This window comes from Meriones unguiculatus, chromosome 10, assembly GCF_030254825.1.
Source record: "Meriones unguiculatus strain TT.TT164.6M chromosome 10, Bangor_MerUng_6.1, whole genome shotgun sequence".
Lineage (NCBI taxonomy): Eukaryota > Metazoa > Chordata > Mammalia > Rodentia > Muridae > Meriones > Meriones unguiculatus.
In genome coordinates this window covers 67,649,722-67,671,190 of record NC_083358.1, presented here as the reverse complement: position 1 = coordinate 67,671,190, position 21,469 = coordinate 67,649,722, and the positions used below count along the sequence as shown (strand labels likewise).

At 45.8% G+C, this 21,469-nt stretch overlaps 1 protein-coding gene across 3 annotated transcripts in view; it reads left to right on the top strand.

Moving 5' to 3' along the window:
* The window catches only part of Tspan5 (tetraspanin 5), a 164,972-nt gene that overhangs the window by 96,788 nt on the left and 46,715 nt on the right, over positions 1 to 21,469 (top strand). The window lies entirely within an intron of this gene.

Genomic DNA, 21,469 nt, shown 5'->3' with positions numbered 1-21,469 from the left:
CCCAAGAGCCAATGTTTTGGCCGTGGTGTTCTACTCCATCTGGGCCCTGACCTCACCGTCTGCTGTGGTGTTCATCAGTTCTTTCCACCTGCCCGAGTCATTTTCTCGTGTACAATGAAAGCAATAAAACTTTTTAACCTCCAATGTTGTGAGGGTTGCTATATAAATCCCATATTAATGCACAAATATTAACAGTATTTATGGTGCTAATAGCTAACATTTCTATCAGGTCACATGTACCTTTTCTAGGTTAGCAGACACTTGCTGCTAGAATTATTAATACTGTATATTAATTTTATACACATTCTCAGTTGGGTGGCATTTGCAGCGCATTAAGAGTAGGTGGCTTAAGTAGAGGGACAAACCCCGTGTCCCAAAGCGTCAACTCTAATAAATGGGATTAAATGAAAACAATAAATTGCAGCAAGATGTTTACAGTTTAAGTTAGCTGAAACTCTCTGTTACGCTCCACAGACCAACTGGCTTATATATAAACAGGAGTCTGTTGGTTCCCATAATGGGAGAGTCTGCGAGCATTTCCTTTGGAATTGGCCATATCCAAGTGCCCCAGTGATGTTAGAAATCTCTTTATCCTCATTTCTTTCACTGCCTTTCTGTGTTGGCTTCATTTCTAGGCAAGCTTGTCCCCAGGCGGTGTTGGAAACAGCTACCAGCTGCTCCAGTTTTACATCCTCCAAGCAGAGGAATAAAGCCCCCCATGGTAGTTTTAGCTTAGTTCTTTGTCTGATGGACACAGAAGGATCAGCTAGATGCAGGCCACCCTGTTGACCATTTTAGGTACTTGGCTAGGAAAGACAGTAGTTGTTGGATGCCACACAGCATGTACCCACCCTACGGGCTTAACCCTACTCAAACCACATAGCACAAAGGGAATGTGCCACGCTTTGGGATGCCCAGTAGACATCCACAGTACATCAGGCACCACTTTCCTCTCTGCTGAACTTTCTACCTAAGATGTCTGCTTTGAATAACCCCCCAAAGGGCAACGTTATCACCTGAGGACTTCCAGCAGGCCATCCTCATTTTCATCCTTAATGTCCACCTGACAGTGTATGGAGATGTGTCCTCCTTCTTTGCCGATCAGTTTGGAAAAGGCTCTTTAACAGCCAGCCCATCTTTGTGTTGTGACTTAGAAGCTAGTCCTCCTCTGATCTCACTGTGTGCCTCCCTCTCTCCTCTGCTTTCCCGAGCTTTCGAGACTTGTTGCCTTCGTTATGAACCATAAAACTCGGGCGTGGGGTACCCACCTCCTCTGTGGTTGCTCCTTTTCATTTTGTGGTCCAGCCAGTTCCAGGGTTAGCCCTGCATTATGAAGCATTCCTTTCATCCACTGGCTGAGCGTGAGTCTAGTCTCTCAGTTGTTAGATAGCCCATAGCTTCCCTTGAGACCATACATACGTACCTATGTGTACAAGCACCTACACACACACAGTGAGTGCTCTGGGTTTAGTGGGGCCAAATAGATGGTGTCATGTGACTGCTAGGGAATTTAAAGAGAATTAGGTGTCCAGAGACAGAAAAGTTCTGACACACCCCCGAGCCTATTATGTGCCCTGTGTGAGATATCTAAATTAGGAGCAAGGCAAGTATGCCTTTATTTCTAAGACAATGTTATATTGACTTATTTATAACTTTATAGAACAATTAAATCAAATATTGCAAAGTCAGATATTAGTAAATATGAATTCCTATAGTTTCAAAGGGTGTGTTATTTGGGGGGAGATATTGGAAATTCTTTGAAGACATTAAAATCCTCAAGACCTGGAATTATTATGTGTCATTTCCATGTGTGCATATATATGTGTTGCATAAGAAATGCCAGGAGCAGGGAGAGGTGCTGCACACCTGTGATCCCGGCACTCAGGGAGGCAGAGGCTGGCAGATCTCTGTGAGTTTGAGGCCAGCCTGGGCTACAGAGTGAGTCCAGTACAGCCAAGGCTACACAGAGAAACCCTGTCTTAACAAAACAACAAACCAAAAGAAATGCCAGGTGAGTCAGACAGTGAGGGTACATGCCTTTAATGCTAGCACTCAGGAGGCAGAGGCAGGCCAATCTCTTGACTTTAGGGAGGCCCGGTCTACAGAGCGAGCTCTAGGACAGCCAGGACTACATAGAGAAACCTTGTCTCGGAAGAACAATCAATGAGGGGGTGGGGTGGAAAAGAAATGCCAGGTGAGATACGCATGTCAATTATGTTTTGTTTTCTTTTGGGAGCCTGAGAACCTAGTAGTTATTTTCTACTGCTAGAGTTGAAGTACTGTTGATACACTACAATCAAAACAGGAAACTGGTGAGTTGAAGTGTTGAGGCCACATCTAAAATCTGAGCCGTATGATAAATGTTTATTTTAAAAGTACCATGTTGATTAGCATTTTGCTTTCCCCGTTACTGCTCTGTGAATGGAGACTTGGGTGTTCTGTCACTTGCTATAAAATCATAAGCACCAGGGGTGTTTAGTTGTAGGTCTGAGGCCCTTTCCTTGAGTCTATGGACTCTGATTCAGTCAATGTTTTTTGTATAAACTTTAGCTATAACTTATCAGCTTTTATGTACAAGTGTACCTAGATCTTAGTGGCATCTAAAAGTTAAAGATTTGTTGCCTACGTTTTCCTCTAGTGTTTCTGTGCTCTTCTCTCACACCTGAGTGTTTTCTTGGGATCCTTTACAGTCAACAGAAGCAGCAGTGGACCAGCTTATTTGAATGGGAAAAGTAGGCACGGGCTGTCTATGTTTGGACACCAGTAGTAATCAAGGGTTCCTCAGAAAGAATGATGTTCAGCTTGCCACTATCTGTGTCTACATCTGGTAGGTAGCATCTTTAGCCCGAGTGACATGTTTTTCAACCCAGGAATTAAGCAACATTAAGCGGAGGTTAACCACCCTCCACAGTTCAGCCTTTCCTTGGCCTGCATGATGATTTGATTTGAGTGCCCCTGACAATTTCCCTGGCTGGTTGATCCTCAGCCGTGGCTGTTTTGTGGGCTATGGGGCTGTTAGGAGGTTGCAGGAAGTAGACTGCTGGGTGTTAATGTTTGTCTTCAGAACTGACTCCTGCTTCCTGGTCTACCCAGATCTGAGCTGCTGCCCCCACTGCCAACAGCGTTCCCCCTAGCATGGCTCCCTGCTGTCATGGATGGCATTCTCTCAAAGTCAAACCCCCTGCCCGAATGCTGGTTCTTTTAGGTGTTTGCTGCAGTGTTGAAAAATACAACCCAACTGGGGGTCAGAGTCTGCACAAAACGAAGCATGAAAAACCACTCGATTTGATTTCTTGTTTGCAAGAGTAACTCACACTGTCATTACTGGAGGAAGCTCAGAGAAAAGAATATTAATGTTGAAATGTTACCTTCACTGTCTTCCCGATGCCCGCAGCCTTGCCCTGTAAAGCAAATGGAGCTGCATCCGGGATGAGGCTCTCATTAGAGGGCGTGGAGGGTCTGCTTTCAGAGCGGCTCTGAGGGACGCCGGCTGGACAGTGTGTTCTTACACACAGACCTCTCCCAGGAATTGCTCACAGCATGACTTTCCTCAGTGCCATGTGCCAGAGAGTGACCAAAACAGAATTTAGAAGCTCATTTCAAATTGACAGTCCTTTGCTCATGAGGTGTTCTGCTTGGCCACGCACCTGGTCTGAGGATGATAGGGGAGTGCAGGGTGGAGAAGCAGTTACTACCACAATTCATCATCATCAGAGGTCATCAGTGCCCCTTGTGACGGTTCTCCGTCACAATGTAAAAATTATAAGTTTGTTGTAGTAACTTAACTTGGTAGCTAGAGTTCCCCTCTTCTTCCCAAAGTATGGCAGACTTTATAAGATCACCAGGAGACCACTGTGATGGGAATGCAAAATGCAATGGTAAGTGGGAGGTACCCCCAACAAACTGCTGACGGCTCTCTTGTGCTCCACTAGCCGTCTGTGGTGTGCCAAATAGGTGGCTTAGGAAAGAGGAGTGTAATGGCAGTGGAGTGAGATGCGCCTTGTTTTTACCTTCATCTGTCCTTTGAGGAACCCGAAGCTCCCCCGCCTCTGAGATGGGCTGGGCTGTTTAGGATTCAGTTCAGTTGAAGCTGGTGCAAGGCTCATGACTCCTCAACCTCTTCATTTCTCAGATGCAGTTCCAGTTGCAGAGAGACCTTTCTTCGTGTTTGTTTGAGTTCTTTGTATGTTTTAGACACTGACCCTCTGTTACAGGTATAGCTGGTAATTTCTATTTTTCTTTCAGCAGACTGCCTTTTATGGCTTCCTTTGCTATCCAGAAGCTTTTTAGTTTCCTGAGGTCTCATTTGTCAGTTGTTGATATTAATGCCTGTGCCTGAATCTTGTTCAGAAAGTTCTTTCTTATGCCACTAAGCTAAAGGATATCCTCTACCTTCTTGAGGTTCAGAGTATTTGGTCTTACTTTGAGGCCCTTGATCCATTCAGAGCCGACTTTCGTGCAGGGTGGCATTAAGAACTATCTTCATTCTTCTACATGTAGCGATTCAGTTTGATCAGCACCATTTGATAAAGATGCTGTGTTTTTTCCAAATTCTATTTTTGGCCAGGAAAACAAACAACCCAATTACAAATTCTGTGCATACTACAGAAATGGGGTATGAAAAGAAGAAATACAAATGGCTGAAAAACATTTTTAAAGCATTCAACGTCCTTAGCCATTAAAGAAATGCAAATTAAAACTGTTTTGAGATTTCGTCTTATCCTAGTCAGAATGGCCAAAATCGTGTGTGTGTGTGTGTGTGTGTGTGTGTGTGAGAGAGAGAGAGAGAGAGAGAGAGAATATGTTTGTAACTAACACTGAAGTGGATGTGAAGGGCAGGAGTCATTTATCCATTCTTGATGGCAATGCAAACTGGTTCAGACCATATGGAAATCAGTGTGGCCTTTCCTAGAAAAATTAGAAATAAATTTATCATACGAATCAGTTGTGACATTCTTGGGCACATTCCCCAAGGACTCTATCCTACTACAGAGATGCATATTCATCAGTTCATTGCTGCTGTACTCACAATAGCCAGGAAATAGAAGGGCTTAGCTATCTGTCAACTGATGGATAGTGAAAATATGGTACATATTCACAATGGAATATTATTCAGCTGTTAAGGAAAACAATGAAATAAAGGAGTTTACAGGTAAATGGATGGAGCCGGAAATAATCATTCTGAGTAAGTTAACCCAGTGCCGGAAAGGTAATGTTCTCTTTCATAGGCTGAGGGGAAGGCTGACTTTAAATCCTTAGATTCATGTGTTTACACTGAAATACACACAGTAGTCAGAAAAACTAGTACGGAGCCATAAGGAGGAAGATTTCAAGGAAAGTGAGATAAAATGCAGGTGGCGTGAATGGGGAAAGGGAATAATGGAGCAGGAGGGGTTAAATCGGGTTTGAGGTAAGGGAGGGCAGGGGTAGAGGAGGGAATATGGGAAGGGAGAATGAACACAACAAACCTTTGGAAAAAGCACATGGAAACCCGCTTCTGTAGAAGCTTCCAAATTTACATACACATTTCAATGGAGTTACCCTGTAACCAGAGCAAAGCATCTCTCCTGGATACCAGGGGCTAGCAAATTAGAAAGGCCACTACTATGTGTGGATTAACTCTTTCAAGTTGTTGGCCAGTAAGTTTCTGTAGATACACTCAAACATTAAAGTGCTTCAAACTACCTTTATTATTTTTTTTTTTAATTTTTAAAATTAGCTTTAATTAAGATTACCTTTGGTTACCCTCCAGAACTTGATGGTTAGACTCTGTTGCAAAAGATATCATGCAGGTGAGTCATGGGATAGAGAAATGAAGCTGGTACCCATTTGGGAGTGATATTTACTAGCTACCTTTTATAGTGCTGGAAGATTCTGTGTATACTACTGAGGGGAAAATAATTAACAGTGTTACCCATCTTTGAACTCTGTGAGCTATATAGTAACAAGTAGCCTGGCAGGATGCTGTCATGGGTGCAGTAGTGATACCAGTGTTACGTGTGTAACCAACCACTTTCTGATTTGATTTACGACCTGCTGCACAAGATGGAACCCAGGCCTGGTACCATTAATTTGGGAAATTTATATCATACCTCTTGCTTCCAAGACTCAGGAATCATCTTGGAAGAAGGGAAAGAACTTTTTTAAGAGTGCTAAGTGGTGAGCTTTTGCAGTGTAATTTGTTAGACACGACTGGGCCTCTGCACACACGACCACACACACAGCACCTGTGACTGCACGCACAAGACTTGTACAAGATGAAGCCAGACAAAATTCTAACCTAGACAGGCAATGGGCTCCTGAAGTCCTACCCCTCTTCCCCAGCTGACAAGCTGTTGGCAATTGGCAATATGGCTGCAGGCAAGACAGAGAGTAGCTCTCTTCAGGGATCTGGTCCTGTGTTCCAGTGGCTGTTCCCACACCTATGTGCAAACAGGCGGCACTAAGTGGACTGGGTGAGTTTAAAACAAAGCACACATGAAGTTGGGAGGGAAAAGTAGTAGCGGGATGGGGAAAATTTCAGGTGAGAGAACGAAAGTAGATTTGATCAAAACACATTGTTTGCATGTACTTCAAAGTTCTCAATTTCAAACAATGAAAAAAGAAGAAAACTTATTCAGAGAGTTGATAGAGTTGTTGGCTTAGCATGCATATGGCCCTGGGTAGGTTTCCTAACACTACACATACATGTACATACACACATACACATATACCTGTACACACATACATACACCTGAACACACATACATATACACGCCCATCTGTTCTCACACATATACACACCACACTTAGATTTGTAAAATACATTCCAGTTCTTTAACTATTTTAGTATTTTTATTACATCACATGTATGTGCAGTACCCAAGGAGACCAGAGTTGGGGGTGAGATCTCCTGGAGCTGGAGTTACAGGCTGCTGTGAGCCAGTTGATAAGGGTTCCGGGAACCAGACTCTGGTCCTCTGCCGAGCTCTTGCTCTGGCCTACCCCACCCCCACTCCACCCCATTCTCATTCTCCACACTTCTGTGGAGAGAAGCATTTTACTTTTGCATTTACAGCATCTTCATCAGGAACTATTCCACGCCCCCCACCTCGACTCTTAGACAGGAGAGGAAACTTACAGGTAAGCGGTAGTTGTTGTAATTTACAGGTAGAGGATGTTTTTGTCATACATCCTCTGAGCTTTTAAAAACAAACATATACTTCGGTGAATAATGGTAATAAAAAGCAAATTGTAACATGAAATAAATTTGAATGAATACTTTTTTTAGTACATACAGTCAGGAAATTTATCAGTAACAATCGGTATGAAACAAATAGCAAAATGGAATAAATTTGAATAAATTCCTGCCCAGGCAGTCATAGAACACGTTGATAAATATTTTAGCCTAAACTGTTACAAAGTATATCATAAAATATTAACTTGGAAGGAATTTCTATGCTTTGCACTCAATAAAGGATAATATTTCACCAAATAACGCACACATATCAGGCAGTAGGGAGAAATAAAACTAATTTTCACTGGGTTTCTCTACCCTAATATTGATGTCTGTCTCTGCTATTGAACCATGGGTCACTGTCACCAAATGGATATGAATCCTAGACATCCCGACCGTGGCCTCTGCTCCTGCCTGTGTCACAAACTCTCCTCAGACCAAGGGGGCAGTGTGGCAAACTGTTGTCCACGTGGTTTCCAGTTTCTGGCACTGCCTCCCCCAGCCAAAGAGAATCAAAGATTTCTCCAGCTCTGAAAAGACCCACTGATGACGAAGGGTTGAAGAGCAGGCAGGGTGACCACAGAGTTCCTGGTCCTTGCCCCTGGCATAGTGTTCTAAGTCACTTACTTAGAACTTGTTTTGAAGGTGCAGCCAGTTCATAACCATCAGTTGAAAACCTTGTCTTTGAGGACCGGATCCCATAGTCTGTTTCCTCTGCTGGATCGCAGTGCTTCTCTGCCCACAACTGGAGACCTAGCATCTTGCTGGAGATGTAGAAGAGGGTGCCAGGTTGCCACATCTTGAGTGCTGGCCCCTATATCTCAGAGCACCAGACAGTGCCTCCCATGAGGGCTTCCAGGTCTCATCAGTGGCACACATCCAGACAGCCCGTGCCGGCACAGGAGTCCGTGTGTGGTGCGTACACATCCGTGTGGTGCTCGTGGAGGCCAGAAGAGGACGCTGGATTTTCTTGAGCTGGACTTCCAGCTAGTTGTGAGCCACCTGCTGCAGGCACTTGGAAGTGAACTCTGGTCCTCCGAAAGACCAACAAGAGCTCTTAACCACTGAGCCATCCCTTGGTCATGGATCTTCTCCAAGCCTTCCGTAGAAGGAATGAGGTCAAAGAGTCACATGATTTGGACCTGGGTTGAATCGAGGCTCCCTACTCACTGGCTAGGCAAGTGCTCTAGTCCAGGATATCTGGCACTCAGCATCCATAATAGGATAGTTTACCTCACTTTCAAGAAATACATTTTTCTTTTCTTCTGTGGCACTGGGTACTAAACCTGTAGCCTCATGCATGGCAGGCAGGCGCTCTGCCTCTGAGCTGTATTCTAGTTCTTTTTACTTTCATCTTTTTTTTCAGGGCTGGTATTTGAACTCGGGGCCCCATGCTTTCTAGCCAAGTGCTCTACCACTGAGTTACAGCCACAGACCACTGTTTCAGACTTGAGTGAGATGATCAAGCCAGGTTCTTAAATAGACCAGGTCCATGGTAAGACAAGAACATTAGCGCCGTCTTTCTTTCATTCTCCCTCTCTCCTTCCCTCCCTCCCCACCTCTCTTTCTTGTATATTTTTCTTGTATGTTTTTGAACTACCTGACCACAGTTGTTTTACATTTTCAAAATAGTTGTGATTAGTTTCAAATTTGAACCAGACTCTCCTCGTTGAAAGAGAAGGTCTCCAACTTCTTTGATCTTTGAGGGTTGTAGTTACCTGTGTCAGCTGAACGTAGGATGCTCTCTAGTAGACAGGTAAAAATACTGGTGCCTTCGGGATCTGCAGCTGAGTACGTTGTCAGTGAATGCTAGGGTAGAGGACAGCCACATCTCTCTGTGTGTGGTCTCAGTGTATGTGTAGTGGGAGGGGATGATGTAGCTTTATAGCGTGCTGTACCATTTCAGAATGGAGGTGGTCAAGAGCCTTCTGTGATTTGGAGCTTGGGTTGTGGAGTCAGGCTTCTGGGTCTTGCCTCTGCTCTGGTCCTTACCATTGTGTGACGTACATGAGATCCTTCAAGTGCCCCCTCATCTGTTCTATGTGTTACCCTTAGTACCTCCCCCAGGATAACTGTGCAGCCTGAGCGAGAGAGGAAAGCTGACTCGCAGTAAGCTTGTCCTAAGTTGGCCGCGTGCTTCCATTTCCAGCAGAATGGTGGGCACCCTGGCAGGTGCCCCTCATACAACCGATCATTAGTCTCCACACATCTGGTGAAGAAATGAGAGGAAAGCCTCTTTCTTATTCAGCAGAGATTGGATTACTCCCACATCAGCCTGAATCTCGCTAATGCTGCCATGTTAAGGCTTCAAATGAATCCAAGACTTGGCCCATGACTCCTTGTCATAATTGCCTGGCTTGGATTAAGTGTGAGGGCTAATGAATCCAGTCTGGCCTCTGGGTTTGGCTGTTTTGTTCAGTATACTTATGTAAACAGGTGTCCCCTATGTAAACATTTGTGGAAGTCAAAATACCAAAACAGATTAAATATAGAAGCAGGCTGGATGCTACATCAGTGTTTTAGCGACAGAGAGAAAACATCATCTGGTACTTTTCATTCTTGGGGCTAGCACGAGTTCTGTTGGTTTGATAATGTTCCTTGTAGCTGATTGATGAATTCATCTGGGATTTTATACCACTCTCTGCATCTGCACATTTAAGGCTATTTTATTGAAATGCCCACATCATGGGTCTCTTTCTTCTTTGTAAAAAGCTGCCCTGGGCTAGATCACTGAGAATGTGGGAGAGGAGCAGAAATGACTGCTCTTCCGGTTGGTGGCAGAATTGGCACCCAGCTCTTGTCTGGCTGCTCTGGCCCCTGGCCGATTGGGTTATTCTGGTCATGTGGAAGCACCTCTTTGGTTCTTTCAGGTGGTGTTTTTGGTAGAAAGGAGAATACCGATTCCCTTTCATTGCTCAGTAGCCTTACCTCCCACATTCTAGTCATTGGGAACAATAAATTTTATTTTTTTCTGTTCAGTTCCAATTCCCATCTTCTCTCCTTTAGACACACCATTGTTCCATCGTCTGCCAATATTTCTTTTACCTTTTTCTGTTGGGACTGTCAGCATGTTCCCAGCCATCCTGAGTGCTGGAGTCTGGATTATCTGTAGCTCTGGCTTTTCCAGGCTCTGTGTGACTCACACCCTGAGTCCCCAGGTGTTCCCAGGATGGGCAGGATCAGACAGGATGCCAGAGGGTGAGCACAGAGGCTGCACTGAGTGAGTCTGGGGAAGGCAGTGGGTTCCCACTTTCATGTCAGGATTTCTGCTTCAGGCTGCCTTTTGCGTTCACACCTATTTTTATATTTTCTTCAAAGCATTTTTCAAGTGATAGCAGTCATTAGCTTCTTTGCTGCCAAATGAAGTAAGAGGGATTTAATGCAGCTGGTGAGAAATGAGAACCTTTGCTCAAACCTTTTTGGGGGAGTTGCTAAGAAAGAGCAGTTGAACTCCTGAGTTTTTATGTAATGGGGAGGGGGGGGCTGGGATTTGGAGAGTATTAAATTGATCTCATACTCTGAAATTGAGTGATCAAAGGAAACTCCTCAAGCAATACAGGCACGTGCTGTCTTCGAATTAGGCCTTTGAAGGTGCCAGATTAAAATTCCTGAAGCCCCAGTTCTGATCACCCCATAGTTTTGTGTCTTTTTTTTTTTTTTTTTTTTATGTTCTGAGCTTCGGATTCAGAGACTTGGCCTTGTTTTGTGGACTGGTTGTTGGAGCTGAGTCTCACTGTCCTGGATGCAGCCGGCACTGCCTGGAAGGGTGGCTCTTGCAATTAGGCAGAAGCCCAGGGGTGAGCCACTAAGGGCTGCAGGTGTCAGTAAAATACAAGGTGGAAAAGGTGAAGCTAAAAGCCTCTCATGACCCCTTTGTCTGCCCATTAGCCAATCTGGGTTCTTTGATGCCGTTTTGTGGAGGATGGCCTGGAATGACCTCAAAACCACATCCTTTTCTAACCAGAGGACAATTTCACTCTTCGTTTTCCGCAAAACGCGACACACCTTTTAAAGTCAAGACCCTCCGTGTTCCATTTTCACGGTGAATGGGAAGCATCTTGAAGTAGTCCTTCATCTTGCCACACTCAATAACGTTGTATTCCATTTCATTAAGGAGGAGAATGCTGGGCCTGACCTATTAAACTGACAGCAGGGAGGTTGCGACCTGCTATTTGAAAAACAGTGGTCTAGAGCCTCTCCATCCTCATTTCTTGGCATCCTTAGCCCTCCCCAGAGACTGCGCCCCTCATGAAATCTTTCCTCATCTCGGCATCTGGTGCCTCCTCTGACCTTACCACTTTTCTCAATCTCATTTACAGCGTTTACTGCAAATTGGCTCTTATGCTAATTACTGATTTACAGCTTATCTCTGTGCCTTGATAGTGAGCAGAGTCAGGGCATGAGCTCTGTGTTAACCTCATCGTCACCCCACACGCGCCACAGTCTGTCCTGGCCACTGAAGCCCGTGGAAAGCATGCTGCGCCTGTGCTTCCCTGCCTTCCTGTTGACTTTTAGAAGCCACTAAATTAGTGGCTTTGCCATGGCTCTGGTGGCATGGTTATCTGCTGGGCTGCCTTGGTTTGTTACCCATCCATAAAGGAATGGCATTAACTTGGGGTTGCAAATTTTTAAACCTTGGAGCTTTGCAGTTCGTAACAGGTAATTAATTCAGCCTGTGAGGCCTGCATCCTACGGCAGCAGTGACTCTTGGAGTGTTTTGTGACTATCTGTAGATTCTCGACAGGAGGCTATGTATGTGGAGCATTTTACTTATTTATATATCAGAGCCTTTTACCCACAATGCAGAAACATCACACGGAGGAGAAAGAACACAGACACCTTAATTATAGGCCATCTCGCATTTGGAGCGCAATTTTGTGCTTCTAATGATGACATTCAGAAAAGAGCAGGGCCCATTTTATGTGTACACAAATTATCTACCCAAAGGCTGACCTTATTTAAAGGAAGTGATTCAATTTTAAGACGGTTGTTTTTGTTCCCATTCAATCTAATTTCAAAAGCTTGACTGACGTAGTAGGACCTGACCCTGTGCCACTAGGAAATGTAGCCATAGCCCCGTCCGTCTTAGGGCAGTACCTTGATTGAGATACGTGCTATTCCTGGGCTTCCCAGACTCTGTAAATCTGAGAAATAAACCTATGTTGTTTATAAATTTCTTAAAAACCACCTGCCAGAAAGATCTAGGAACTCATGGCTGAAGAAGTTTATCAAACATCTAATGAAGCAAAGAGTTATTGGACTAGAAAAGAAGCCACCAATGACTGCATTGTCATCTCTGGGAAGAGCTGGTCGCTGATACACACATTTTGGGGGCTTTTTTGTTAGTTTGTATTATTAACGCTGGGTTTCGTTAGGACGTTTTCATACATGAATATAATGTATTTTCACTGTGTTCAGTTACCCTCTCTTGACTCTTCTACCCCAGCTGCTCCCCTAACCTTTTCCAAATGGCTCCCAGTAACTTTCATGTCTCTCCCTCCCCTGGCAACAATCAACTATGCCGGTACATGCTTCCTATAATGGCATCCTTAAGGCTTGGTGGATATCTTAGCATATTTAGCAAATCTGCTCATCCATAGACAAATTTTGCTTTTGAGCATCAAACACTTAACGGAGACTTTGAAATGGGTTTTAGTTTAATTCCGAACTCAGCGAGATTGCAGACCAGTTGCCTTATTTGGATTCTTTCCCATCCCGCCTGCCACTTACCCAAGCTGAAATGTATGTCAAAGGAAGCTGGGCTCATCTTAAAGGAGATTTGGAGAAAATCTTCCTTCAATATTTAAAATGCTTGACAAAGGCTTGTTCGCATGGAAGTTGGTTTCTAGATGAGGAAGTTCAAATCGGGTGGCTTGTTTACATTACGGCAGAAAGCTCTCCTAATAGGATGGACGCAGGACACTAACTAATCACCCAGGCTCTCGACGTTCAGTAATCACATTGCACGAAAACTTCCCTGCTGGCCGAGGCTCAAGGGCAAACCGTGGGCTACCTGCCAGCTTATTTTTCATAGGCATTATGGCACTGCTATGAATTAATGTAGGCCTAATGTATGCTGTCAGGGGTTTACTCTCCCATGGCGATCTTCTCTGCTTAAACAGCTTTAAATGAAATTTTATATCAAGTTTCAGTGAAAAGAACTTTCCTTCAGACGAGGAAAGGGGGATTAAAAAAAAAATCCTCCTTCTAATATTTTTCTCCCACAGTATGTACTCTTTCAGTTCTGATAAAAAAAAAAATCTGCTAGATTAATTGAATACCGCACAGGTGGCGTGTTAGTTTCTCGCCGTTATCTGAGGATTGCCGTAGATTAAGCTTAGGAAACTTCCCTCGTTACCTTTTAATTGCAGCGGCAGGGTTTATTAAGTGCCTACTGCACATGAAACGTCTTAGCCACCAGCTCCCGTGTCTGCCTTTGTTTCTACGGTAACTGCCTGCAGATACCATTGCAGAATCAAATGTTAGGCTGCCCAGGGTCACATTTGGTAAGTGCTAGGGCCAGTTTTGAACCAGAGCTTGTCCTTCGAGTTTTCACTTCCTGGACCAGATTACTGTTTATAATTCGTGCGGTCCCTCCATACTTTTATTTTACCTTGGAAAGGTTCGATGGCCTTAATCTTTAATAACACAATTTCTATTTCTGTATTGACTCTTTACATTCACCCGAATTAATTATTTTAGAAGCGTGTTGATTTCTGGGACATGGGTCATCTCTTCAGTTCACTCCACCATGATGGTGCTGTCTTCAAGAGCAAGAAGTTATAGGCATCTTGGAACGAGGGGAAATAGGCAGAGCTTATTCATACATATCCCTCAAGCTGTTCTTCGTTACTCGTCAGAAAAAAAAAAATCTACTAGAAAAGGAACATACTCTGGAAGAGTGTGTCGAAGCAATGCCTACTGAGTGCTCAGCCCCCCAACTTCAGGGCGCGTGTGCTGTGGCTACAGCTTGACCCGTATGCAAATGAATTTCCAAGAGTCTGGGGAATAAACTCATATAAAAGGATGTATAAATGGCTGCCGTGTCAAAAACCCATTCCCTATACCTAGCTGCAGCGAGCAGGTTGGTAATGGTGGCGCATGTGGGTTTCCTGTGCAGCTCATTCTCCTTAGTATGCAGGGCTGATGTTCTCGGCTGAAAGGGATCCATCCCGTTTCTTTTTATAGTGTCATGAAAAGTTGGAAAGAGGAAAAACGGAGCTGAACATACAGAATAAATAACTAAACGCTGCCGGCTGGCTGCTGCTTTGTTTTCAGACATCCGTCCCTCCTTCCTCCTTTGTGAGTCTCCGAGCCAGTGAGGCGGATCAAAGATGCCTCAGTGTATAGAGCATCTTATGGAGGCTGCTTGCCATCCACAACAAAGGACTAATTGCTTCTGGGCCGCCTTTCACACGATAATCAATGGATTTGGATCTCCTCAGTGTGTTCTCTGTATCTTAACATTCATCTCGCCAGGTTTTTATTTATTTACTTTCAGGTTTTGATTGAATGTAAAGGATCAGAGAGATGACGTCAGCTTGGAAACCGTGTTAAGGGAATTTTAACCTGGGCATGGAAAATAAAGGCAACTACCACCCCTTGTGATTGATTTGATCAGAGTTACAGCTTGTAATAACTGTGAGCAGGGCTCCAAGGGGTTTCTAGGAAGTGGTGTATTCCTTTTAGGCCTTACTACTTCAAAAGGCCCACTGTGGGGTAATTGAGGTACTCTGAGGCTTTCTTGGGTGACTTCATTACTAACGATATCTATGTAAGTTCATTTCTGAAATACGCTAAGGAGAAACGAGTCTGTGTTCAATGTGGTCTTCTTGAGGAGCTTTGCCTGAGTGTGAGAGACATATACAGGGCTGAGCATATGAGTGTCATAGAGTGAGCTAACCAGACAAACATCTTTACTTCTGTGGAGCTTGTGTTTCCATAATGCTCCCATCTTGTGTATTTGGAAAGGGAGGAACAGGGAGGTTGAACGACTTGGCCGAGCTCACTTACATGGGACCTAATGCAAGACAGAAAGTCAGGGGAAAGTTTGGAGACCACGAGAAGGGAAAGCTGTTGCTCAACCAGGAATCTAGTTGAGGCCAGACACTCAGTGGCCTCAAAGCAAGAATTTCAGTGCCATTAGTAACTACGTACGGCCTGTCTCCCTCTCCAGCTATAGGCCTACAGTTTGCTAGGAATTTCATTTTCAGGGAAAGGACCTGTACCAACCCTACTACCTTTGTGTAATCCTAGTGGCTTCTGGTCTGTCATATTGTAATCCATTCAAAGCACCTCTGGGGCCGTCTTGTAATGTCACGTATCAAAAGAGTGAAGGGAGAAAGGTACCTTTGCAGTGTTTTGATGTAGCCTGAGAGCCATGGAAATGGTATATATGGCTAAGACCGCTGTGACTTTCCCTTGAGGAGCCCACGCGCTCATGAGCTCTTCCCCGTGGCTCTTCTTTAAGAATCCCACAGTCACACACTTGGGTACGTCTGACTTTCCTGTGGGCCCCTCTCTTTCTCTTCATCCTTACGCTAGAGCTCGTTTTCAAACTACTCCAACTCTGCCTCATAAACCTCTAGTCCTGAAATTCTTTTCTGCATTGAAACCAGGAATTGTGGACTTGAGGCCCATAAATGTCTAGGAGAAGCTCTCAGACCATGAGTCTCGTGGTGTGGAACTGTGTCTCAGTCCCCTCACTGCCAGCAGACCCAGGCACACCTATCTAAGGGCCCATACTCTTCACCATTCACCCTCTGCTTCTTGTCACCAAGTCCCCTGGGGTCTTCAACCACATGTGCCTGCCTCTTCCCTCTTTGGCTATGGTCCTTCTCACCAGAGTGTCTGCAGTGGCCTCCCAGCCTAACTCTTAGCAGCCTGGCCCCCTTTCTCTTCATTTACTGTACTATAGAGAATGTGTTTTACAAGATGCAAACCCGGTCCCTTTTCCTGTTCTGCTTAGAGTTCTCACTTGGTTTCCCATGGCTTGGGGGTCCCTGGGTGTACACACCACACGTGCTGTGCTGACCATGACCTTAGCATTCTGGCCTTTAGGCTCTCAAGTTTAAAAAGCCATACATCTGGCATTGGAGAGATGGCTGAGCCGTTAACAGCACCTCCTGCACTTACAGAGGACTCAGGTTTCTTTTCCAGTACCTACATGGTACCTTACCTTACAACTGTCTGTAACTCAGCGCCTGGGGTCCCAATGCCCACTGCGGGTACCAGGCACATACGGTGCATATTCATACATGTGGGCAAAACACTCATGCACATAAAAATCAAAATAAACCTTTTTAAAAAGCCACGCTTCACAGTGACCCTGCGGGCATGTTACTGAGAGAGCTTGCTGCCTTCTGCCAGTTTCCATGTAGCAGGACAAGGGATCCCTGAGACATTGCATTTCTAATAAGTCCCTTGGTGCTGTTGCGGGTGCAGAACCGTCCTGTGAGCGCCCCGTTGCCAGCCTGGAGCCTTGCAGTACGCTTGCCGACTCCTAAAGGGACCCACTGTGTCTGGCTTTGATCCTTGAGCATAAGCTGTAGCCTCTGCAGGCAGGGTCTCCCTTTGCCATCCCTTTCAAATACAGCTCAAGTGTGGCTTCCTAGGAAGCCTCCTCTGACAGCCCCCCCAACCCCAACGCCTCTGTTTCTATGGCAACTTGTCTATGCCTCTAGGAAGGCTCCATTCCCTGTACCCAAGTTGTGATTTTATTTATGTGCCCCCATTAGCTCTTTAATAAAAATTTTTTTAAAAATCACTTGTTGTTTCTTTCTCTTTTTGAGGGGAGTGGTTTTAAGACAGGGTTTTTCTGTGTAACCATGGCTGTCCTGGAACTCACTGTGTAGACCAGGCTGGCCTCAAACTCAGAGATCCACCTGCCTTTGCTGGGATTAAAGGCATGCACCACCTCTGCCTGGCTTTTACATTCACTTTTCTATCCCAGGCACCTAGCAAGATGCCTGCTCAGTATTGAACATACGAAATGCATTGAGTGAGACAATCCTTGCTGCACCCTTAAAAAGAAAACTCCTATTTTAAATTTTATTTGTGTTAACTCTTATTTTCTGTGTTAATTCTTAAAACACGTCTGTGGTGCTTTGTTTTTTTAAGTTCACACTATCTTTCAGCACACAAGCTGTGCCCCTAGGAACTCCAAACTTCCAGACAGAGTCAGTGAGCGCTGTACCTCTTGCTGCTTAACTCAAACAGTGGAAGCCTCTTCCCACAGAGCCTCACGTTTGGCTACAAATAAGTTATTTCTCACGCCTGTAGTTTGACATCCTCCTAGTCCGTTTCAACCTCCAGAGCATCGCTCTGATATGTTTCAGCCTTGGCTTTATCTAATGGCTGGGGGAGGGGTGACAGATGGGACGGCCCCAGCAGGGTAAGCCTTTTACCGGTAAGACAAGCAAAGATTAGTGAGCTGTAAGCTTGCAACTTCAGTGTTTCTCTCCAAAAGTGGATAGCTATCCCCTCGTGTTCCTTTTCTGACGTGACTGCCTTGCCTGGGTAATTTCCAAGAATATGGATTTTATTGCTTACATAGCCCTCCTCCCCCCATCTCATATTACTAGCTCTTGCTAAAATGTCAAGGTCCAAGCCTTGACAAAGAACTTTCTAAACCAGACCGTCCCGGACCATGGGCATTTCTTTAAGGCCTCCTGGAACAGTGCACATTCAAAGGGAAAAGCCCTTTCATCGTCTCTGGGAAGACACTGAAGGCCCTTCCTGCTGGGCAGTTCCAAAGGCGTCCCCCTTCCTGGCCCCTTATTCCTTTCCCAGGCTCTGCGTGATGTATGACTCTGGATCCAGTCCTTGGATTGCAGCCCTAGCAGTTCGTGTCCACACTTCCACAAACAAGCAGAGGGCAGCCTTCAGATGGATGTGTAGACTGAATTACGGATTCCCTCTCATGCCAGCTCACAACAGCTGGCGCAGCAGTTTAGAACGTCTGGGGTAAAGACGGGCATCCTCCTGTTGGACAAAGGAAGGCCCCGAGCCTGTGGTTCTAGGCTGCTCTAAATGTTTTGCTCACACAGCATGAGAACTGTCTGTCTTAGGACTCTGAGGCTGCATCTAACAAAGCCCCCTGAAGCAGTGTGAGCTGAGGGGATTGTTGAAATTGAAACCCGGGAGTGCCGCGCAGAAGCCAGCCTCCTGAGGAGCCAGAAACACTTGTGTTTGGTCTCTGTTTCTCCACAGCATGTAACGACCTCTCCTGAGTTCTTTACAGTGTAAGGAGACCGAGGCTACCAGAAGTCACTGAATACAATACTACACTCTTGGGAGGGGAGACTGTGCCACTTAACCTAGTGCTAGGTGGTGTCTTAGGATTCTGTTGCTTTGACCCAAAGCAGCTTGGGGAGGAAAGGGTTGGTTTCATCTCACAACCCTCAGGTCACAGCCCATCAGGGTGGGAACCTGGAGGCAGGAACTGAAGTAGAGGACGCGGAGGAGCTTTGCTGACTAGCTTGCTCCTCGTGGCTTGCTCAGCCTGCTTTCTTATACAATCCAGGACCACCTGCACAGGAGTGGCACCACCCATAATGTACTGGGCCCTCCCACATCAATCACTAAATAAGAAATGCCCTCCCAACCCCCACCGCACAGGCCGGTCTGGTGGGAGCATTTTCTCAATTAAGGTTCCCTCTTTCAGATAACTCTAGCTTGTGTGAAGTTGATAAGCCACCACCACAACAAAAATCTAATTATCCAGAACATGTGGGGCGTGTTCTGTTAAAGACGTGTGCCCAGCCTCAGTGGTCTTGCATGTCCAGAGGAAGGTACAGTGAAATTCAGCCCAGGTGTGTAGTGATGAGCAGAAAGAGATAGAAGGTGGTTGTGGGGGGTGGGGAGCCCTGATAGATGGGGCTGCTGTTTGCCACATCAGCATGAGGATGGGAGTGAGTTCACACCCCAAGCGTCCACACAGGTGCATGGTGGCTGTGGCAGCCTGCCTGGAATCGCAGCGCTCAGGAAGCAGAGACAAGGAAGGGGTCCCCAGAGCAAGCCGGCTCACGGGAGCTCCACCAGCCGAATCTGCAAGCTCTGGGCTCCAGTGAGACACTTTGTCTCAATATGTAAGGTGGAGAGCAATTAAGGAGGAGGTCTGATGTCAGTCTCTGGCCTATGCACCTGTGTTCACACACAACTGTGCCTACGTGTTTGAAAACATTCCTGAATACAGGAACACTACAGAAAGAGATCTGGGAGAACCGTCCTCATTCATTCATTCATTCATTCATTCATTCATTCATTCATTCGTATGTCTACCTAGGTGCTTACTTATTTTGTACTGTTGGGGATCAAACCTAGGGCCTGTGTATGCTAGGTAAGCATTCTAAGCCAACATCACCAGCCTGAGAAACATCTTTCAATGTGGATCCCCCAAAATTTGTGGGTGTTGGTATTTTATGGCCATGAAAAGGAGTAGAGAAGATTTCAAACTAGAGTTTGTTGGTGTTCTGGAAGGAGCCTCAAGCTGGCGACAGAAGATAGAGAATTAAGCAGGCTAAGGTGCTGCCACCTGTGCCTTCCCCGACTTCCCTGCTGTCTGACACTGAAAGGGTTAGGCTAACTTTGTAACCTATATGTCTTCTAAAGCCTATAGTTTTGAGTTTTAGGTCCAGGTTAAGCTAAAGCCTCTTAGTACCTTTCCAGAGAGTGAAGAAATGTGACCCTATCCGTGAGGACAGATATAAAAAAAAAGGGCAAGCAAGCAATGACCTTCACTCAGCAAAAGAAGGACCAGACCCTTGTCCTTGAGAGAGCGTTTCTTAGCAACGAACCTAGACTTCTTCTGAGTAGCTTTTGACCTCCAGCCAAAAGTCCGTAGCCCCTAATCTTCAAGGATGAGCTAACCACCCCCACCTTAAATTGCAGCTGCATCCACACTTGGCAGGACTGGCCAAGCTTGAGCACCTAAGACTAACCAATTATCTTACTTTATAACTTCCTCATCCAATCCTAAATTGCCAAAACTGCAACTTCAAATTTCCTGCAATTTTTCTTTTAAAAACCTAAAGGCCTTTGTCTCCCGGTGCCACTCTTTGCTGACTGGCAGGGGTGACCCCGTTGTACAATGGTTAATAAACCTCTTGCTTTTGCAACGAGTCTTGGTCTGGGGGAGTTTCTGGGAAGGGCGCGATTGAACTCCTGAGCTGTGAGACCCCAGGTCTTACAACAAGAGGTACCGTCATTCGTTTCCAGTCCCTCGAGTACATGCAGACATGGCAAGGCCAGACCTGCCGTGCTGGAGGAAGTACTGGGGAGAGGGAGTCCGTCTTTCCATCTTTCACAGGGCGTTTTGTGATATGGAGAGAGCAGCTGTGTGCGAGGATGGCCACTGTGGGTGACAGGAGTTGGTGAGCAGGAAGGGGCGGGGAGCCTTTCCTGGAATCCTTGCTGTCCCAGGCAGTAGGATCTGCTTGCTGGCTCTCCTGTGGTCTCCTGGACCACACCGATTTGAGAGTTGGTTCTGTTAGGCATTGGTTGGATCTTTACTCCACAGGCAAGGACTGCAGGGCCCCCGGGCAGTCAGAGAACCCTGAGGGTTCTCTCTGAGAACACAACCGCGGTCTTCACTGTAGCTTGGGGAGCCTGACACAGCCTGGCTACTGTGAGCGGCTGTGCTGTGCTTCTCCGTCCCTGGCACTTTGTATCACACATTGCTCCCCTCTGTTCACAGCCTCAGTCCAGATGTCTGGCTTCAGCTAGGATGCTGTTCGGACATCCGCCAGTCAACTCCTCCATCCCTTCCTGGTGCTGGTTGCATATAGATGTTTTTTTCTTTTAAGATTTATTTTGTTTCTATTTATGTGTCTCTGTGTGTATATGCCCACAGAGGCCAGAGAGGATGTTTAATCCCCTGGAGCTTGAACCAATGGTTGTGAGCTGCCAAACATGGGTGCTAGGACCCCAGCTCCAGTCCCCTGCAAAAGCATCAAATTCTTAACTCTGAGCTGTCACATATTAACCCCTGCTCCTGGCTCGCGTGGGTTTCTTCATGGAGACCCCTTGTCTGCTCTGTATTCACACTGCAGGGGCTGTACCCTCCTTCCAGCACGTTTCCACCTCCTCATGCTGCCCTCTTGCCTGACAGCTCTGTGCAGCCTGCTACTTTAAGGACTTCTGTCGCTGGTCTCTCCCGCACAGCCCAGCTAGCCTGTCAGTTACACAAAGCAGACACTTGTGGCTCAGTTCCCCGACTTGTCCGAAGCCCTCCACTGGCCGTCCTGCTGATTG